The following is an 11,064-nucleotide window of genomic DNA, read 5'->3' on the forward strand; positions in this document are numbered from 1 at the left end:
ACCGAAAAAGAAAAGCGCGTTTAAATTAAAACTGTCCGGTAGGACAGTTGTATAAGGGTTGACCATCAAAAACTGCACGAAAAAGCGTAATGTTGAAAAACACCCAACTTTGACAATTTTTTTCTATTTTTCTATAAAAGATAAAATTCCCAAATTTTCTTTATAATATAGGGCAAATCCTCCTTTATAACTGTAATTTTTTTGCAACCACCTAGATCTAATAGGTTTCGAGAAAAAAGTTGCCGAAAATGAGCAAAAACGGCTTTTTCAAAAAATGTTCTTGTTCTTGTTCTTCTTCTTCTTCTTCTTCTTGTTGTTACCTTTTTTGTAAACAACGTAGCGCCTAAACGCGTGAACCGATTTTCATGTATGAGGTGTCATTCGATTCGGAATTTTATGTAGATGTGCCTTTTGGGGGTCTCGGCCCTGTACATTGAATGGGAGAGGAGTTAGCCCCCTTTATGTAAGGCCCCCTCCAAAATTATTATTACTAATTACTCTGTAAATCTTGGTCCGATTTTGATAAAATTTGGTAGGATGATAGGGTTAGGGCTCCCCTACGTAACATTAAAGCGACGATCTGCTCTTACACTTGTTAAGGGGAAGTATAGCAATCGTTGCAAATTATCGACACGTGAACCGATTTGCATGAATGAAGGGTCATTCGAATCGAAATTTTGTACAGATTTGCACTTTAAAAGTCTCGACGCCGTGCCTCATAAGGAGGGGAGTTTGCCCCACCCAAATAAGGCCCTTTCTAAAACTATTATTACCAATATTTCTATAACGCTTAGTCCGATTTTGATCAAATTCAGCTCGAATAAGTGGTTAAAGCTCCTCTACGTTGCTGATGCTCTTGCACCTACTAAGAGGAAGTACTGCAATCATTTAAATTATCAATGAGTGAACCGATTTAAATCAATGAATTGTCGTTCGATTAAAAGATCTTTGCCTCTTTGCCTTTTAGGAAGAAGTACTGCAATCGTAGTTTATTTTTCTTACTCCTCTTAAAAGGAAGTACTGAAATCGCAGTTTAATTTTGCTATTTACGTACAAATACCTTCCTATTTTATTCAAAACGCTTTCTCAAAAAAATGGTTATTGAGGATGGTTTGGGGACCGTAACTATAATCATTCTTTAAAAAGATCTCTCCAGTGGTAGTTACGGTTCCGATTTAACACCTTATCAGGTTATAATGATAGAATAGCTTATTCCAAATTTTAAAAAATCTGTAAAGCAGACGTAACTTTGCAAATAGACAAAAAGGAAAATCTATCCAAAAGGTACAAAAATCTCCTTAACAAAAACTTACAGTTTTAAAAGTTAAGTATAAGGGTTGATTAAACGCCAAAAGGTACACAAATCAGCAGTTCCCAACATTTCATTAATACTTCATTGATATAATTTAAGTAATTTTACTGCATTAACTTTTCCTTCACATTTTTTAGAATTTATTAGATGTCACAGACCCTTATGCTGGCCAGTTCATTCATAATATTTTTTTATTATAATTATGATAAAATGAGTGATGAATTATTCTGAGTAGTCACATATACATGCATGTTAAAGTAGAAAAAAACAAAGTTAGAGTCGGCCACTTTTTAAATTTCAATCACGGAGGATTCAAAACAATATTTCAGTCTTAAATTCGTCTTACCGAAATATTCGTGAGCACAAATAACATACATTTAATAACAAGTAGATTATTCAACAATATTTACTCATTTCTCAATTGTAATTTAATTTAGTCCCCCTAATTTTACTTATGGTAAAATACTGGAATAATTAGCTGTCCTAAAAATATGCATATCTTTATTTTCTTTATTTTATATTACATATATATAACATTGTGGGAAGAACACCTAGATTGAGAATGTAATTGAAGAAAACTATATTATTTGCGATAAAGCCAGATTATTTATTACTTATTATTACAAACGTTTGACTACAACATAAAATAACAATTACTTTAATCGAAGAATGAACTTAAACCAATGATTTTTATTTAAAAATAAAAATAAATGCATAAAATCATTGATGTAAAAAAAGTTTATGATTTTTTAGCCTCTTATTTTTTTAATATTTTTTATAACGTTTTCTTTTTCACCTGTGATTAATAGTTTGATTATTATAGATAAATAGATATTACAGTCAATCTAAGTTAAATGGTGTGCTACTTGAGTAAATATTTTGTAGACGAAAATGGCCAGCATAAGGGTCTGTGACATCTAATAAATTCTAAAAAATGTGAAGGAAAAGTTAATGCAGTAAAATTACTTAAATTATATCAATGAAGTATTAATGAAATGTTGGGAACTGCTGATTTGTGTACCTTTTGGCGTTTAATCAACCCTTATACTTAACTTTTAAAACTGTAAGTTTTTGTTAAGGAGATAAAATAAATTGAATTAACATCTATCCGATTTATTTTCCAAATTTTCTTCATAATGTAGGACAAATCCTCCTTTATAACTGTAATGTTTTTGCAACAATCCTGATCTTATAGAATTTGAAAAAAAGAGTTGCCAAAAATGAGCAAAAACGGCATTTTCAAAAATTGTTCTTGTAGTTGTTGATGTTACCTTTTTTTACATAACGCCCGCACGCGTGTTCCGATTTTCATGATTCGGAATTTCATGCAGATGTGTCTTTTTGGGATCTTGATACCTGCACTTTCTTATGAAAGATGAGTTAGCCTCTTATTATGTTAAGCCCACTCTTAAATATTTATTACTAATAAATAGTGCTGCACGAGAAACGAGACCGAGACGAGACTTGAGCAACCGAGACCAAGACCGAGATCGAGACATGATATATATCTCGTCGAGAAATCTCGGTCTCGTCTCGGTTTTTCAAATATTAATTTTTAGCTACAAAATTATAAAATTGTGTTCTTTATTAATAAATAATCATTACGGGTATTGAATTAATTATTAAAAGATACGATTTTATTATATATGTTCAATATTACTACATCAATTTGACTTCGAATTACATAAGTAAAGTAAACAAAGTAAAGTAATCGCCTATTTTTCAGGCGGGGCTTTACGTCCAACTACCAATTAGGTGTCGCGGACGGAGGCGACTAGCAAACATACTTTACTGTAAATTTCTTCTACTAACCATTAAATAAAATCGAAGACCTAAGACCGGGAATCGAACCCAGTTCCACAATACTCATTAGCTTCGCAGGTCTCGCACTATTTTCGTTTTTAAGATACTCTTTGCCCAAGCATTGATACATAAAAGAGCTTTTACTGAGTCAGAAGTTAGAGAAGATCTTCTATTGGTCATTATCATCGCAGCTTGCGAAAATAATCTTTCAGTTGGCACTGAAGTTGCACAGATACTAAAAATATCTTTCGCCATTCTAGACAAATTTTTGAAGGAATTCTCAAGTGTTTTCCACCATTCTAAAATGTCAACGTCTACTGGTGCTTGGTCTAATTTGGTGTAATTAATTATTTCTGTCTTCCATGCTTCGGTGATATTTGCTGATTTTTGAGCAAATGGTGCAAAAATATTGATGCAGTCGTCGTCGTCAAAAGGTGAATCATCAGATTCTTTATCTTCACCAACAGCCATAACTAATGGAGCGGGAAGTTTGTTGGGAGGTGTATTTTTTCACGAATCGACTTGTTATAGCAGGCAGATATGTTATTTGGGTCTTTCATTTGGCGCATTTTTAACATCTTTTTGAAATTATATAAAGGTATATAACAGTAATAGTAATATATGATGCATTGAAGTGTAAGTAGTTGTCTTCTTTTACACACATTTTCATTACCAATATATAAATTAAAATAATTATTAGAAAATAATAACATTTTTTGAAAATATTAATAGCAAACCGCTTTTAATACTTAAACAAAAATTCAAAAAATTGAGACCGAGACCAAGACTTGAGCGACCGAGACCGAGACTTGAGCGACCGAGACCGAGACCGAGACTTGAGCGACCGAGACCGAGATCGAGACTGCATAAAGTCTCGCCTGTCTCGGTCTCGTGCAGCACTAATAACTGTGGAAATCTTTTCCGTATTTTAATAAAATTTGGCAGGTAGAAGAAGTGGCAGAGGATTTATTGCAGACTTACACTAATTTTTCTCTATGACCTTTTAAGGAAAAGTACTGTAAACGCAATTTAATTTTTATCAAATTTTACTTAAGAGGAAGGATAGAGGTTGAGTAAACGAAGGATTGTAGGAACGCTTAATGGGAAATGTACACTAATCAGCAAGTACCCAACATCTCATTCATACTTCAGCTTGTAATTTCAGCCATTTTGAAACGTACGAAAAAGCTTGTCTGTTTTATTCGTATTCTCTAACAATAATATCGTTGAATTAAGTTTTACTACATTAAATTTTCATTAATATTGTTTAGAATTAATTAGATGTCGCAGACCCTTATGCTGGCCATTTTCAAAATATTTATTCAGTAAAGAGTTGCACAACCATTTAACCCACGTTGACTGTAGTAATAGAAGGTGTCCAACTGTTAATCATTAAATCTTTAAAAAACGATAAATAGTAGGCCTATGCAAATAAACAAAATAATTGGCGGGGGACAATAGGTTAACCTAAAACATGACCTATTTCACAAGTAAATAACCATTATTCCCAATTTTCTGTTTTCCCTTACATTATTAGTACAGAAAACAAGATATTAAGCCAGAAAAACCTTTTATTTTTTTATGGAAAAAATTTTTAATTGCATAATTTGATACTTCATTAAATACCTAAGGAGGAAAAGATTAGTAAAAAAAAATTTAACTTTTATTTTTCATAGAAATTATTAGTATAAAGATTTGGCAAATCACAGTGAAGAATGGAAGCGTGAAAAGTAGGTTGATTAAAGAGCCTATCAGAAGCGAGTACTGTTTATTAAACCACGCCTACCCCGCCATGTATGTCACACCACGCCCTCTTTGGCCAGCAATAAAATGGAAGATCTGTATTTTTCATTTTTCTATTTTTTTTTTATTACTTTTGACAAACGAAAGCCAATTTAACTTAAATTAGGATTTTTTTTTTTTTCTACAGAAGAATAAGTGAGCTCTAATTACTCACACCTAATATCAAAGAAGTAATACTTATAATAATAATAATAATTCATTTCAATGCACAAAATAAGATGCAAATCTGTTCGTGCCCAACTCTATCTCGAACTAGGGATACAAAGCAGTATTTCAATACAAGTTACTGTTGCCCAAAGATAACTAGTTCATCAATTATGCATTGTATCTATCTAACAATCTGCTTTTCAAAGTCGAATTCATATTTAATATGTATATGGAAATCTGTACGCTCCTTTTGAGTTCTTTATAACTAATGTATTATAATTATAACTAAACCAATCTTCTTCTATATCAAATATATAATTAAAACATGAAATTGCCTTCTAACAGTAAAATTTATTTTCATTTCGCCATTTCTTGTCCTAGATTTTTTTTTTTTTTATCAACTGGTCTGCAAGAAGAGAGTATTGAGGAAGAACGTGAAGGTGTGTCTGATTTGCGAAGGACGAGGCCAATCTCACTCCTCCGCATTTTTGAGAATTAAAATAAATGAATGAAATATATATATTTAGAGATAAGAGATTAGTTAGAGGAAATAAGAATTCGCACCAGATATCTACGAGGGTCGTTTGAAAAGTCCGTGCAAAAATAAAAACTACTTAATTTTTTGGCGTAAACCATTTTTATTTTTCAACATAGTCTCCTTTTAGGCTTATACACTTCGTCCAACGCTGCTCTAGTTTGTTGATCCCTTCCGAATAATAGGATTTGTCCAAGTCTGAAAAATAGCCATTCGTTTCTGCAATCACCTCCTCGTTTGAATAAAATCTTTTTCCCGCCAGCCATTTCTTCATATTGGGGAACAAATAGTAGTCCGAGGGAGCCAAGTCTGGAGAATAGGGGGGGATGTGAAACGAGTTGGAACCCTATTTCCATTAATTTTGCGACCACAACTGCTGAGGTGTGAGCTGGTGCGTTGTCGTGATGGAAAAGGACTTTTTTGTGGGCCAATCGTGGGCGTTTTTCTTGCAGCTCGGTTTTCAAACGGTCCAATAACGATGAATAATATGCACCAGTAATAGTTTTACCCTTTTCCAGATAGTCGATGAGGATTATTCCTTGCGAATCCCAAAAGACAGTCGCCATAATCTTTCCGGCCGAAGGAACGGTCTTCGCCTTTTTTGGGGCAGATTCCCCCTTGGTAACCCATTGTTTAGATTGTTCTTTGGTCTCAGGAGTGTAGTGATGTATCCATGTTTCATCCACAGTGACGAAACGTCGCTTAAAGTCCTGCGGATTCTTCTGGAATAGCTGCAAACCGTCCTTGCAACACTTCACACGATTTCGTTTTTGGTCAAGCGTGAGCAATCGCGGCACCCATCTTGCGGATAGCTTTGTCATGTCCAAATGTTGATGCAAAATATGATGTACCCGTTCATTCGAGATGCCCACAGCACTAGCAATCTCACGCACCTTCACTCTTCTGTCATCCATCACCATATCATGGATTTCATCAATGATTTCTGGAGTAGTAACCTCAACAGGGCGTCCAGAACGTTCAGCGTCACTTGTGCCCATATGGCCACTCCGAAAATTTTGAAACCACTTATAAACTGTTCTAATCGAAGGTGCAGAGTCACCATAATGTTTATCAAGCTTCTCTTTAGTCTCCTGAGGCGTTTTGCCTTTCATAAAGTAGTGTTTAATCAACACACGAAATTCTTTTTCGTCCATTTTTTGAAAATCACTCGACTTCCTCGATTCAAACGAATGCCAAACACAAAGAAATAGACCGATCTGGCTGAAACTTGGTGTGTGTTCTTCCAAGAGATGCTACTAACTAAATACGCGCCAGTGGTGCTATCTCTCTGACTTTGCACGGACTTTTCAAACGACCCTCGTATATCACGACTTCCTGTAACTACTCTCCTAAATGCTGTAACTCTTTCGTTTTCATTCAACTCGCAAGTTTTTTGAAACATCTCATTAATTTACTACACTTCTTGCATTTCTTGCTAATATTATATGAGCCGTTCTAATGCACAACTTGATTACCCTTATTAAACAAATAATTAAGAATTGCGATGAAATAATGTACTTTGTTTTCATAATTATTTTTATAATATAAATTCAGCGCCTGCTATTGAATTATAGCAAAGATTTACATCAGAACAAGGAGTTATTGAAAATGGCTTCTTAAATTAATTATTTATTATTCAATAGCTAAAAACTTTTTGTCCTTTAATGTTAATCTTTATTATTTGGGAAATTTATTATAAATACAAAAAGCTCTAACTGAACCAAATGCTTTGACATTCAAAATGGCTTCTTAAATTAATTATTTATTATGCAATAGCCAAAAACTTTTTGTCCTTTAATGTTAATCTTTATTATTTGGGAAATTTATTATAAATATAAAAAGCTCTAACTGAACCAAATGCATTTAACTTTAAATTTCAAAAAGTGGAGTTAATCAATTTGTGCAGTGAAAGGGCTCATATATTAGTGCTTAAAGATTGTAAAAAAGAAAACTATACATTTTGCTGAAATAATACAGTAGAGGGAAGCGTTAATCCTATTTCTCCTCTAAAATTTCAATAAGTTAATTTGAAGGGAAACGTTTGGCCACTTGCCCCAAGTAATCAAGTACTCGTAATCATTTATTATTATTATTATGTATTATTAATTATTTTCTTGGGGGGAAAAAAAAAATCAAATAGAAGTAATAGTTGTACATTAGTGCAAGATTTGAAAAGTTACAGTAAGAACCGTTTTTGCAAAGATGCCTAAAAACTAAATAAACTATTTGGTTTGTACCGGTGTCGAGGAATGTTCCAAAATCAGATTTTTAGCACCACATTTAATCTCTTTAATAGAATACAAGTGAAAGCAACGTAAATTTTTTGATAAGAAACAAATTTGAAGAAAACATTATTTATTAGAATTAAATTCTTTATTAACTTTCTATTTAAGACTTCATTAGTTTAGTTTTATATTTAATAACTGATTCCCAGTAAAACGAAGTGTTGTATTTAGATTTATAAGCAATTCCGCAATTCTGAGAAGCCAATCTCTAATAGAGGTTATAATTGTACTTCCTTTACTTCTAATTTCTCACAACCGCTTCCCGCAGTTCGGTCTATATTCGTAGTTTCCGGTTATCTTCCTGCTATGTACAGCTGGCCATAACTTAGCCTCCATCATCAAGGAAGCAGCGAAAAAACACCCTTTTGTTAATACTGAACCGGTAGTTTAAGAAACTGGAATTTAATTATGAAACCTGATAAGAACACACTAATGTTTTTCTTTTAATACTATACTACATTCAACCTTCCAAGGCTCAAGTTTTTCTTAGTATCAAGCAAGTTATTTGATTTACTCTTAGCATAATGGAATTTTGTACTGTTATTACCGCCTCAAAATCGCAGAGTTATTAATAAGCTGAAAATTCATTCAGTTGCTCTATTGAAATATTGTATATTTCAAGAAATAATTGAATTTAATTGGAACACAATGAAATTTACGCAAAATAGATGATGCTAATTGATATAAATGAAACTACAATATCTGTAAATAATTACATTAACCAAACTAAGCTAAGGTTCATGTTCTAAGATTTTATTTTTTCTCGCCTTAAATTCACTTACAGCTCACTGTCCGCGGTTGGATTCACTATGATGGGTCCAATATCCAGGGATGGACACACTTCCGCGGAGATGAACAAAGTTGTCTGTAACTAGAGAGAACACTACCTTGAGGCTAGTATTACGTCGGGAAAGGTATCGGGAGCCAGTGCTCTCAGATGTTAACGCGCCTTATATTAATTAAACAAATTGATTCTGGATCAGATCAAAGTTGTGGCTGAAAACAATGGAGCTTAGTTATTCAAGTTTCAAATAATCCAAAAGGTGATCGAATGAATTGTAGGGCGAAAGAAGTACTTCAGTACCTACATATCTTCTTATAAGTTCAGATTTCTCATTGCCAAAATAGAATACTGCAACAACTTATAGTACACTCTGTTGGACAACTTCAGTTGTTTTGCTGTCTAAACCATAATCGCATCTTATTGTACTGTTATCCTTAGTATGGAACAGCCACCAAATCCTTCGTTCAACCAATATTATGGATTATGACGTGTAGAGGCAATTTAGTTGGTAGATTCTTAAGTGGAATTTATTGCTTTTGTTTTGTCCTGTCTATCTTTCAATAGTAAGCCAATTATAATTTAAATTTAATGAAATTGTGAATAATTAATTGTTCATTATTAATTTAATTTAATTTTTTGTTATAAAATAAAGGATTCCATTCTTTCTACCTTTGCTGACGATACTGCAATCTTATCTCCTCATTCCGATCCTATTATCGCTACACGAACTCTACAAACAAATATCAACCACTTACAGGACTGGCTTTTCAAATGGAGAATCAAAACCAACGTTACGAAATCAAAGTTTATAGTATTTACTCTTCTTAAAAGGAAAATCCTACCTCCTATCATCTTGAACCAAACTCCTATACCAACTGTGGACAAAGTACGCTACCTTGGACTGTACCTAGAAAAACGGTTGACGTGGAATCCCCATACTAGACAAGAAACTAACCAACGCTACAAACTTCTCGCCAGACTACTTGAAAAACGTTCGAAACTTAACCTACAAAACAAAAGACTCTTATATCTACTGTTACTGCGACCCATTTGGTCATACGTACGGTATCGAAGTATGGGGATCGACTAAGCGTTCCAACTCACTACACCTCCACACATTACAGTCAAAAATACTTCGAAAACTTCTTAACGCTCCGTTCTATGTATCTAACCTCGCACTATCCATTATGACCTCAAAATCCCATTCATTACAGATCTTGCTAACACTCGTTTTCTCAAATTTCATTCCTCTACAGCAGCTCATCCTAACCCTCTCATAGAACACCTATCTTCCTCCACAGTACCAGGTAATCCTCTAAGGAGATTGAAGAGAAGATGGCCTCGTGATCTTCTCTTATCGTGAGAACAAAGCATGTTACTGGAGTGACACCACTGGGTGCCTTCTCCACTCATGATTTTCTTCTATTTCTTTTTTCTTTTACCATATTTGCTTGTTGCAACAACTGTTGCAGTGGTAAATTACAATAAAAGATTTAAAAACAAAAAAAAAATTAAAGGATGAACTTCTAAAATAGAAATTTTCAAAAAGACTTAATGGTTTACTTGCCAGTCTATTTTGATGGGTGTATTACAATTTCGAAAGTTCTCCGTTTTATATTTTATTTCTTGCAACAATTTATAATGAATGATGTATAGACCAATAACAAATTGCATTTTTTTATTTATATAGTACAGATGCTTTCAAATTTAGAAGGCAATTCTTCACCTCTAATTGTCTGTCCAAGTTGATGTTTGGTAAGAAAGTATACTGTGTCTTTTCCTCTTATATAACAGCTGACAATCCTATTAGGACAGAAATACTTCAGTTTACTTCTTCGCCGCATTAATAACATCTTTCTCTCACCAAACCCGGATCTTGTCACAGCATCCTGTTTCTCTCCAAGCTTATATTACGTCCTCCTTCAAAGTGAAACATAAAAATGAATGTAGGAAATTGCGTGTAGCGGTTACTTTAAATCTTATATGTTTCCTCTCCTTTTATCTCTTATTGGAATTCTCTTTCCTCAAGATGATCATTTGCTGCTGCATTGTTCTATACTTGGACAAGACTTACGCGCAGCGGTAAAAAACGATTTCAGACTTTTTTCTTAACTGTTTGGCAACCTTTCAAACTTATCTAACAAAAGACTGCTTTACTCATCCTTACAGAGTTCTCTTTGAACGTGTATCTCTAAAGCATTCTAATTTAGACGAATCCAAATCAACAAATCCAAAATTCTTTGTCATTCCATGAATCTGTGACCGGTCGCCGGTGAGGGCGATCAGGGCACGGGGAATTTCGCTCGCTCAGCAGGGGGGTCAAATAACTCGTCAGGCTATGATTACACTGATTTAATGTTGGCCCCAATATCGTACACCAATTAGACAATCACAT

Source organism: Rhodnius prolixus, unplaced genomic scaffold (genome assembly GCF_049639745.1).
Source record: "Rhodnius prolixus isolate KJV_2025 unplaced genomic scaffold, Rpr scaffold_8, whole genome shotgun sequence".
Taxonomy (NCBI): domain Eukaryota; kingdom Metazoa; phylum Arthropoda; class Insecta; order Hemiptera; family Reduviidae; genus Rhodnius; species Rhodnius prolixus.